Source organism: Macadamia integrifolia, chromosome 5, assembly GCF_013358625.1.
Source record: "Macadamia integrifolia cultivar HAES 741 chromosome 5, SCU_Mint_v3, whole genome shotgun sequence".
Taxonomy (NCBI): domain Eukaryota; kingdom Viridiplantae; phylum Streptophyta; class Magnoliopsida; order Proteales; family Proteaceae; genus Macadamia; species Macadamia integrifolia.
The window spans coordinates 15555856-15568368 of NC_056561.1; positions in this window are offsets into that span (position 1 = coordinate 15555856).

The following is a 12513-nucleotide window of genomic DNA, read 5'->3' on the forward strand; positions in this document are numbered from 1 at the left end:
GGGGGGGGGGTTGTTAGGGGTCATTAAATAGGGGTTGGGTGCATCTTGCTAAATTTGAGAAAACAACTTCTATTTCTATTCTTGTGGGCGAGGCAATGACGGTTGAAGTGGACTTGGAGAGGCTTTATTAGATTGCATTAATGAGAATTAAATTGTGGAATCTAACTATAGCGAGCTTTTCCTATATATATATATATATATATATATATGCTTGACAAGAGAAATCTAGCAGTGAACAAATCAGGTTCACGTATGAGAATGTTCTTGTACGTCTTTGGTCTATCTTAGGGGTGTCAATATCTAAACCGGACCAGTTAAACCGGACCGGACTGGACTGATTAAGCCCGATCCAAACCGAACCGGTGGCTTATTGGGCCGGTTTCAGTTTGTATTTTAAATTGAATCCGGTCTCGGTTCGGTTCGGGTTAGACCATTGGGCCACCGGAAACGCCGGAAATGTGCACCGAAATCGGAACTGATCCAAACTGACCCGAGATAAAACCGAACTTAAAACTCACTAAACTAAGTGGGCGAAGCCCAAGTGTCCAACCGGACCAACACTAGTCCAAGTGCCCAAGCCCAACGTTTATCAACTATTCAACTTCAACCTGTCAAAACCCAAGTGCCCAAGCCCAAGTGCCCAAGCTAATGGCTCCATACCAGTTTAAAAAACCGATCCAAACCGAAATGAACCTCATAAATCCAAACCGGTACCAACCCGAACCCAAACCGCACCGAAGCAGACACCGGACCGAAACCGATAAATCCTTAATGGGGCGGTTTCGGTTAGTTCCAAAGTCACACCGAAACCGAACCAACCTGGACCGTTGACACCCCTAGTCTATCTATTTAGAATATATTAAATGAAGAGAGAGAAAATTGATTCTAAATCCATGAACCAGTGCCGTTCTCGTACGTGAACATGATCCGCTCTCAATCTAGCATTCATGGTGGTTCAACCAGAGAGAATATATTGCATTTGTATTCTTAGGAAAATCAACTTTGTTGCTGACTCCTTAACAAGAAGTGCCCTATTGGTGATGTGTATGACAGTATGATCAAATTCCACTCCTTAGTAATCAACAAGTATGACTTTATCATACTCCAATGAATAAATTTCGTTTTACCGAAAACACACACACAAAAAGGATTATAGTCCATTCCTTTTTCATTATCTTGATATTTTAAATTACTAATAAAATATTCTTCTCTCTCTCTACAGATACCGGAGGAGGGTTTGGCATTTGCATGGAAAGGGACCAGCATATTAATTTGTTCGGGTTCTCCCATCTTCAAAGACCCCATCCAAAAATCAAACTATCTGGAACCATTCAATTCAAATATGGTTGGCAGCTTTGTTTGATTTATTAAGGCAACAATATATATAGGTATATGCCAACGTTTTAGAGATCAGGATCAATGACTTTGGTTGAGGTGTTGGGTTATCTTGTCTTGTTAGGTAATCTCTTCAACTCCTACAAGCGAGTACTCTACTCATGCAAGTCCGTGAAGAAACATAAACCTTCTATATAGGTCCATTATTGTCAAATTCAGGGCGCATTCAGCTGGAACAAACAGTTAAAGAGACACCTCTGTCTATCAAGTGAAGAAAATCAAAAAGTAACCAAAAAAGATTAACTTTGAAAAAATAGACTTAAACCAACCTTACATAAATTGGAGTAGTCCATCTTAGACCATTCTTATATAGTCCAATAAAGTCTTTGCTGTATGGAGGTCTTTGCTGTCCCCTCCATACAGCTCTGCATCTTTAAACTCTAGCAATTTCAAAAATCTGGGTCTTGATCGGACCTTATTATTGATGTGGAAAGCTGCAATGCCGTTGGCTAGCCTATCATTGAGCTTCTAGATATGTACTAGGTCATCCCAGTCTTGTGTCAAGTGTGGATCAGGTTCTCGTAGTCTCGATCTTATCCACACAGAAAAAATCCACCACAAGGTTTTTTCTTGGGTGGATTTCGTCTGTATGAATCAATCTCGTACGAGAATGATTCTCATACAAAAACCTAATCCTCTCTCTCTCTCTTTTGTGTTTATGTGAGCACAGACGAGAATCAATTTGTGACCACCCTATCAGCTGAAGGCTTTTCAATTTCACCGAACATATATAATGGATGGTTTTATTTCCTCTTCTTGTTTGTCATGCTTAGGGGGAGTAAAATTAAAAAAAAAATTAATAAAGAGGTGTTGTTTTCTGTCAATTCCATAACTAAATTATTAGGTCTCTCTACATATGCAAGGTTTATATATGTAAATATGGCCATCATTCCAAAGGATCCACTTAGTAATTAAATTTTTTGGATCCAAAAAAGTTTATTAAGTGTATTGGGTTTGGATTTTGCAACCATCTTCATCAATCAAGACTGTGGACAAGCTTTTGATAAGACAATTCTGTGAAGGTTGTGGAGGTTTCATTGACTATTCTTTGATATTGATTTTTGGAGAAAGTTTTCCTTTTTCTTCCTCCAACCCAACATGGCATGTTGGAGTAATTTTTACATTACATGCTCTTGCCTTTGAATATGTTCACAAATTTGATACGTTCAATAATATAAGACACTTATTCCGTTGGTTATAAACCAAATAATTTATAGGTGGGAATTAGGATCGAGAACCCAACAAACATGCGGTATTAGACAGGGGTTTGATTGGGACCCTTTTGATATAAGGTGTGTTCTCCATTGATTTTGATTCAAAATTTATCTTTTCGGGCTTTAATGTCATCATATGATATATCATGTAAGGGAGAACACATTATATATACGTATTTTATAGTACAACCTTACACGATATGAGATTACTTTCCATATTCTACAAAAATGACATAAGTTTTGAGAAGTATAGTCCTTTTGTCATTGTCTATCCCTTGAGGTCATGTATGAAATGTCTTTCTGGATCACTTGGATGTTTTGAAACACTCTTTTCTTTTTTTTTTAAACTTAAGGGTAGAGCTTTGTTTGGAGTCTTTGGACAGAATATCACAATATTTTTGCTTTAACGCCCCAAATTTAATGGTCTTTTTTTTTTTTTTTTTTTTTTTTTCTGTTAACTATGGGTATCTAGGCTTTTGTCCTGACTAGTCCTACGGCCCATACTGACCCCATAACCATATGGATTAGATCATATCGGATTTGAATGAGAATCATTCAAATTTCATTGAAAATAGTGAAATGCATTAAACAGTAAACACCTCGTGTGAATAACCCAAGGTGTACCTAATGGGAGTCAAACTTAGAACGTCTAAGTTTACAATTCGTACTCTTTTGATGGTTAAAAGCTTGTTCATATTTCTTTCCCTTGTAAAAACAAATGGGTTCAGATTTTTTTTAGATCACTTAAATTGCCATCATGGATACCAAGCAGGCTTAACAGTTAACAGCCAAAAATTTATAATTAAAAATAAAACCACTTTATTTATAATGTTTACCTCTTAATTAAAGCAGTCACGTACTCACGTGAGAGTAATCTCATCTGTTGTCCTATCAAAAAAAAAAAAAATCTCCATCTGTTGTGTTTTCTATTTGGTCTTTTTCCTCTCCGCGAATCTTCTGCCACGTCAACCACGCGCATTTTTTTAATTATTTTTTCTGTTGCCGACGTTGGCAATCAATATTGCTTCCTTTAAAACGGTTTGGGAAGTTCACTGGGAATTTCACATCGGACGGCCCACATTATCCTTTAGGTGGGTTCCAAATCCAGAGAATGGTAGCGGATCTTCTTTTGTAGTTTTCTTTTCATTTCCTTTCCCCAAACCAATTGTTATGTTTGGGTGTGTGAAACGATGAAAAAAAAAATACTCTGATTAAAGAAGAAGAGAGATAGGCATAATGTCCATGTGCGGTACCAATACCCAATGAGTGGTGTGATCGGAAAAAAATTTGGCTAATAGTTATCATCCCCGTTGACAACAGAAGAAATAGAATTATTCACTTATCGACCCTTAGGGTTCACAAATATCTTTCTAAGTTTTGATATTTTTCAAATTGTCCCTTAAAATTCTATTTCTACCATAAATTTGGTTCTACGTGACAAGTATTTCTCAATTAAGAAAATCCCTAAGACATGGATCTCTAAACGATAATATAACTTTTGTCGGCAATTCTTAGTTTCTTTACATTTTTTTGGCTCTTTCTCTTTCCCTCATCATTTTTCTTCGATTGATAATATGATTGGTTCCACAAGGGTCTTTACCAATTTATTCCTTTGGTTAATGTTTACTTTTCAAGGTCTTGGGGAGTTGTTGAATTTTCTATTTCTATTTCTATAAATCCAAACACGCCTTTCATCAAAAAACAAAGAAACAGAAACGCAAAAACCCAAACAAGACCTAGGTAGGTCCTACTCTATCAACAATTATTCATTAAAAATCAAGAGAAAAGACCTAAGAACAGAGTCAACCAATCCAAATGCATCATCAATCAAGGAGAGAGACTTACTTAGCAAGATAAGCATGAACTCTATTAGGATTTAAGTAATAATGATAAACACAAATTGATTTAAAATAATTGTGTTTCTAACTTATTCCAACCTCCACTTGATGATTGGAAAGATCCTATGGGCCCCATACATAAAAGTTAAAAACTGTACCCATTTGGCTTGGCTCTGGAAGTCACTCTCTACTCTAATTAGTTGTGGCCTTGTGGGCCTTGAGGCCTTTGAGGTTGATGGTGAGGGAGGAATGGAGGTTTCCCTTATCTATTAGTTAGCAATGGGCCCCACACAACTACTCAACCCACTTGCCTTGGTGGCCGGGCGAAATAGAGGAAACATTTGTGTCCCATTCTCAGTGGGCCCACACGCTACAGGTCTTCTCTTATCCCATATATCCGATGGGATCATTGTAAGTGAGGGTGTCATTTTCATGCCTGCACCCACAGATCAGACTGAGACTGAGACTGCTCTGCCAATAATATCTTTGATTTCGATTTAATTAAAGATGTATATATTTTTTATCTTTTATTTAAAAAAAATTAATATTTTGTTATAAAAAAATTAATATTTTGTTATATGAAAATAAATTTAATTTAGTATTAACAATAGGAAAAAAATGTCAGACATATCAATATTAAAATAGTTTTACTACTCGTCGGTTGATCTTTGTTCAACCTGATTAATTGGATTAATTAATTAGGACTGAATTAAAACTTCACACCTGAAATCCAACCAATTAGGTTGTGTATGTCAATGTTTATACTCCAAATTAGTTTTTTTATTTTTATTTTCAGATCATTAATATTTTTCTTTAATATACATCTTAGTCTCTTCAACATGTCACCATACCGTATATATTTGTTAGGGAAAGAGTTCTCTAAGCAAGTGGTATATAGGAGAACACAACAATGAGGTGTACTAAAATGATCATTTCATGTGACAACAATAGATAGAGATAGATACAGAGATACGAGCATACTCCACCCTAGCAACTCAAAGAACCTTTTATCATACTATTACTAATGGTGCCTTAAGACTTTTGAGACTTTTCCAAGTTATTAGCTAGAACATAAATTGACTTGAAAATTATTTTTTGTAGAAACATAATGATGGTCCTTGATTTCTTCAAGCTTCGCATTACTAACAAGTATGTTTCAAATACAATATTGTTACACTCAGAATGCTGCTCACAATTGTTATTGAGAGAATTGTAGGTGAAAGCAACATTAAAGGAAGAAATAAGCTCTATTCTTCAAAGTAAATCCTCTTCAGATATTTTGAGTGTAAAATGTTCCCTACAAACATAAAAAGTTATTGAATTACCTTTGTTTTTTTTGTCTCATTTTAAGTTTATGGGCAAGAGATCATTGCCTCATAGTGTGGCTTTTACACCAACATGAAGGTCAATTAGAAAGCCCGCAAGGGTATCAACATGAATAAAGATTTTTTATTTTACAAGAGGGGAGGACAGTAATTTTGTGTTCCCTCTGTCTTGATGCAAGAGTCACACAATTAGGTACTTTTCTTTTTTTCTAATATTATTCACGTAAATTCATTTCTTTTTATTTTACAAAAAAAAAAATATTCCCACCATTCTGCGTGAAAAGAAAAATATACCACTATTTTACTTAAATAATTGATTCCATTATTTTTATTATTATTATTACTTGTATCATACCTTACTAGGATGACATCCCAAGAGGACAACCAGGGATTGCGGATGCGATCCAAAGAGGACAATAATAGCAACTAACTCTAGGAATGCGGAAGAGAATTCAAACTCAAGAACAGAAATTAGGCCTATTAGGACGAGCCAAATGCTAAACCAATTGAGCAACTCAATTGTCCACAATTCTACTAATTCTCAACGTACCCTCCATTTGATTTAAAAGGTTAGATGTGTTTCTTGATAAAACTTAATTAAAAGTACATAGAAAGGTTTTTTTTTTTTTTTCAAGTAAAATTTGCTTAAAAAATAACTTTTTTCTTCAACCAAAACTTCAAAAAAATAAAGAATTTGATAACAACTTCTATGTGACTTTCCCTCTTATCAGTCTACCTACACCTCACACAAAAACTATGGTCAGCAAGCTTAACGCTTATGCAAAGATATTTATTGACCATTATAAAATAAAAATAAAAATTAATTAATTAAAGAAATAAATAACCTATCATTCCTTCTGTTGTGGATAAGCAGTTTCTTAATTTATCATCAACTATACATCTTCCGTTGCTGTTATTATGTACTACTGTTATGCTACTTTCTTCTCCTCCATAAAACTTAGAGAGAGAGAGAGAGAGAGAGAGTTATTATATTTCTTTCATTAACGATTACATACTATATTGGCTTAAAGCGGTTACGCGCTTACAGAGGTCCCCCATGTTGGCTTCGACAGTTTTTTTTAGACATTTGGAGGAGTAATTCACACTGTAAGATAGCGACTTTTTCCCTTTCTGTATATTGGTTAGTAATGTAAAGTGGGGATAATTAAATTACTATTTATGAGCAACATGGCTAGTTGATGTTTGTTAAACAAAAACAAATTGGCAGATTAATATCACATTATTGTGTGCAACCATACCAACTTAATTACTAATTCTTTATGAGCAACCTGGCTAAATATGCTCGGCATAGTGGAGAGTAAAATGACAACTTCAGTACTCCACTCCTCACGAAAAACAGAAATATCACATTTTCATTGGACCAGGTGCTGGTATAGGAGCCACACTGCTTTTTACAGAACCCTCTCCCTATATATATATTGAGCGGATTGGATCATGCTAAGCATTATACATATTTTTCTATACTCAGATATGGTACACCTGACAAATTTTGGATGGGTTTGACAAATAAGTTTTAAAATTAGGGATGGTATAAGATAATTTTTCAATTCTTTTTGAGCAACATGGCTAATTATGCCCAGACACAATGGTTGGGGAGCAAAATGACTGCCCCACATCTCATGAAAAGTAGAAATATTGTGCTTCCACTGCCCACTTGCTGGTGTAGGAGCCACACTACCTTTTATAGAATCTTCTCCCGCTGATCAGATCATGCCAGACATTACACACATTTTCTTCTATACTCACAGATACAATACAATTGACAAATGTTTGATGGATTTGTATCACGTTGGGTTATTAAATCGGATGTCCTTAAGATAAGCCATTTTTAATTATTAGTATAATTATCTCAAGTGTTTGTGAGCTTCATCTTGTTCACAACTCACTGCATGTTAAATATGGAAGGGACCAATTAAGTGTGTGGCAAGAGGAACTCACATCCATCTTATTAGTCTAGTTTCAGTCCCAAACAGAAGTAACTGAATTATCTAAGAAAATAATTTGAAAGTTTCATGATTAAAATTAGGGAGAGGGTTCATTGAACGGCAGTGTGGACCTTGTTCCAGAATAGGGTCATTGGTACTGCACAAGGAAGCATCATAAGAGGCAGAACTTCTGCCTTTCATGAGAGATGAGGTGGTCATTTTACCCCTCTATGTCTTGGTGCATGGGCTATGCAGCTTGAAGCGGCCTTTCATGCTTCTTTTTCCCTAAAAATTACAATTATATCGAACTCATGTTCTCTAACTTGGTAAGGTGGACCAAGGCACCAATCATGGGGTGACAATCAAAGTCATCAGTAGGACATGGAAGGAGAGAGAAAGAAAGACTACTGACGTAGCCCACACCACCTGCTCAAAAAATACTTTTCCCCCCAAATATGTTGCTAAATTATTCCATTACTATATGAAACAATATTGTTGTATGTCTACGAAGCTAAAGGGTTTTCAACGATACCAGAGTGAGAAGCCCACTCCAATGAGAGATAGAATTAGTTTCATCAGTAGTAGAGGGTTAGAGGAGATAGTGTCAGAAAAATTTGTCAAGAAAGAAAGAGAGAGAATGTAAGAAATTTATCTACTTTAGCATTGGGAAATTTTTTTACTAGCTTTTATGGTACCATAAAATAATTAAGTTCACTTTCAACTGCTCTCATACTTGTTCCACACTGAAACTTAACCTGTAAGAATTGGTATGGGCTTATTTATAGACCCAGCCACGCCTGTCCATTTCTACCTCAGGACAAGGGAACCTAGCTAAGATGATCATCTTTGTAACAGAAAAATAAAGCTTTTAAATTTAAACCTTGTGAAGTGTGATGTTTGCTTTTCCCTAAAGTTAAAATGACAAGGACTAGACCCAATAATATCTGTCCTGATCAACAGTGTTGCATTCTAATGGTTCTTAAAACTGAAGTTTGAAAATTGAATCTAGGCCAGTTACTGCCTTTCTAGGTCAGCAAAATAAATTGGCCCCACCACCACATGCTGTGACTAAATGCAGATCTTCATCAACAACCTAAACCAGGTGGTTTGGCAGCTATTGAAAAGGACTGCAACACTAATTCCATGGTTTTTAGTCTGCCTCACATAATTTATTTGTGTAAAACGTTATATTCAAAGTCTTCCAAGTCACCTGGAATTGTTTTCTACGTATACAAGTACAATTATTACATCTTTATTTTGTTTTAGAGATCAGGATGACTTGATCAAAGTTTAGAGGTTCAGTCATAAGGGAAAAAGGAAGCAGAGAATTAAGCACACATTTGAAGATTCAAACAGTGAAAGAAAACCAAAAATAAAGACAAAGCACTTCAATTCCTATCAAAGTGTATGCATGTGTAGACTAATACTGGTTAAAGGAATAGTCAAGTTGGGTGGGGGTTTTACTTAATTAATATCATAATCATCATCTTCAACACTGCCCTTCCTTTGTATATATCTAATAAGGTTAATTAATTTGAAGGTTTTTCTCATATAAAACATTTCTGTGGTCACTAGTTGAGCACGTTTTATGCTACGTAAACCATTGTGCACCTTTGCTTTGCTCTCTCTCTCTCTCTCTCTTATACAAGTAGAGGAGGAGGGTTTGGCATTTGCATGGAAAGAGACCAGCATATTTGTTGGGGGTTCTCCAATCTTGAAAAATCCAATCCAATAATCAAATTATCTTGAACCATTTAATTCAAATGGTTGGCAACTTTGTTTGGTTTATTAGGGCAATCAACAATGCCAATGACTTTGATTGTGGTGTTGGTGTTGATGTTAGGGCTATCTATCTTGTCTTGTTAGGTAATCTTCGACTCATACAAGCTTTTAAGTTGGTGAATAAACATAGACCTGATATGGGTCCATATTGTCAAGTCTAATCTTCAGAGATCATGGCGCATTCAGCTGGGAACAAACACTTTACATAGTTACGTGCTTGGAAATACAACACAGTCGTGCGCTTATAGCACTACTGCTTGGATAGATAATTATTTGAAGTCAAGATGATCTAAAAGGAACCAAACAAGATACAATTTTGAACAAGTCAACTGAAACCAACCAACCTCTGCTCTTTACTAATGGTTTATGGTAACCCTTTTCATATATTGAAGTACTCCATCTTAGACCATTCTCATATAGTCCAATGAAGTCTATGCTGTCCCCCATACAGCTCTGGCATTGTCAAACCTTTGGGTCTCTCTATGGGAACATATTATTGATGTGGAAAGGTGCAATGGCTAGCTAGGCTATCAGTGAGCTTCTAGATATGTACTGGGTCGACCCAGTCTCAGGGTCTATGTGAGCTGAGATGAGAATCAAACCTCACTGATGAAATACTCCAAATGGGCTTGAGTGTGCACCTGCAATCTCTGTGGGTTTGTATGCCAATTTGAGTATTAAAGAATGTTTAGTTTTAGCCAATTCTGTGGGTGTGAGATGGATGGTTGGGCACCAATAGAGGCAATATATATAGAGGTGGGATCAATGGTATCAAACGTTTGATCCAATTAATCTTTGAACAAGTCATGGATGCCTATCATATTATGAAAGATAAGACATTAAGAATTATTATCTTTTTCTCTCCCACAATAAACTCTAAACATTATATGATCCTTAATGTCTTTTCTGATGAAAGAAGCTCTTATTCTTGTTCTCCCATAATTTGCACTCAGCGACAAGAAGTTCCTCCAAAAGAATCTACCCTTTCAACAAGAATGAAGCTTCTGTACTATGACCATTAGAATCTTTGGTTGTTGAGAGGAGTTTCCAAAATCACTCACTGAGCTAGCCCATGAGAAATTAATGGAGCCACACATCACTTGCAAAGTCAAAATGGATCAACAGGTGTTCACATATGACAAGCAGGAAATTGACCATTATATATCTTCTTATTGAAGCTTATTACTCTTTCATGTGTCTCCTTCCATGTATAATGCCTTTATATTGATTGATCTCCTTCCTTTTCCCCTGTGTATGGAATGTAAGTAAAGGAATCTATCTTCTAGTGGAACCTCTACCCACCATAGGTACATTCTTTGCCTAAGTATGCACTTTGCTTTATAGAGAAAGTCTCCATTGTTTCATATTGTACAAGTAGAGAAGTTCCTTTTATATCTTACTTGATTTTAGCATGGGTGATCTCATCCATATTTTCCAAGACCCAACTGCTCTCCCACAATTCACACAGCCTAGAATGGAAGCTTATTCTCTTAATCAGTTGTATAGCTGTTGCATGGAATCAAGATAAATGAACCAATAACAATTGTTACAAAAAAAAAAAATGAAAAGCCAAAAAAATCACAAACAGGATGATAAAAAATTTCAAAATAAAATGTTTAATTTTTAATTAATTCACTTTTACTTTTATATGGGCGACTGTGTGTCCTGAAGTATGACGTCAAAGTGTTAACAACTAGGGATGGAATTAGGCTCTCTATTTGCATTACATTGTGTATTTTTTGGAATGAAGATTCTAGACACAAATATTTACACTTTTGTGTGTATTGGAATTGATCATTCGAAAACCATTGCATGGTCTACTGTCTGATATTTAGTATAACAATTTCTCGTGATAGTTGTGTGTATGCACTAAATTACATATGGTTGATGCCTACATTACATATGACTGATTATACGCATCACTACATTGGGTCCACTTTGTTTTGTTTGACAAAGAAAGTGATTCTAGATAAGGATTCCACTTCCCATATAGGGAAAATATCTCCAAAGATTGGATAAAATTTCGAGCTCGATAGTTTTAATTATAAAGTATTAACAAGAGAATTTATGAAATTATTAGTGATTAATAATTATTAGATAAGTATTCCAATTTTTTTTTTTTTTTGGAGTAATTCTAGAACAGCTAAGCGTGCAGGGAGGTGCTATCTGTAGATGTAGAAAGTGTTTTATTTTCCTTTTTCTTTTGGGGTCGAAGAAACTATTTTATTTTCTTGATGCTCACTTTCATTTTTGAAAATAAAAATTCTTATATTAAAGAATGACCTGTTCCACATCAAAGGCTTAAAAATGTTAAAGCATAACGATTGAACTATATTCTTCCAATTAGATAATTTCAAAGCTTCTAATGATTTAATTTTTTATCAAACTGTACGGCATATTTTTAACAAGAGTTACATGTAGTGCATTTGCCATCATTTGTTGAAATGTGTAAAACTATCATGATTCCATTACCAAATTTGTTTTTTATCATGATTCAATCACATCCAATTGAAATCTTCCAAAAGCTTTTCATGGCCTGATCTTATATCAAATTATACCATCACATTTACAATGATGATTTAAAATGCTAAATCAACAATCACGATCCAATTCAAAGTATTAAAAAAAAAAATACTAAATCATAATGATTGAATCATATCCTTTCAAAATTTTTGTTTTTCAAAAGGATATTTTCATCATTATGTCTACTAAAGCACATTTTTGTAAAATTGCCAGCAGGTTACCATCTCGACTTACAAAATCAAGAAACAAAGTCCTTCCGGTGCCAAAATTGTAACACTTGGGTACCTGCATTGCAAATTACCCTTAAAAAAAAAAAAAAAAAAAAAAAAGGAGTTCCATTGGGTGACAAGGTAAGGTACTCCCAAGTCTTATCTGGACATTGCTGAATCCAAACCCGACCAACTGAAACAATGTAATATACTGTAAGGTTTCAGTTAGAATAATTTCAACAACCCACTCAAAAATTGGACAATCCTTTTTTTTTTTTTTT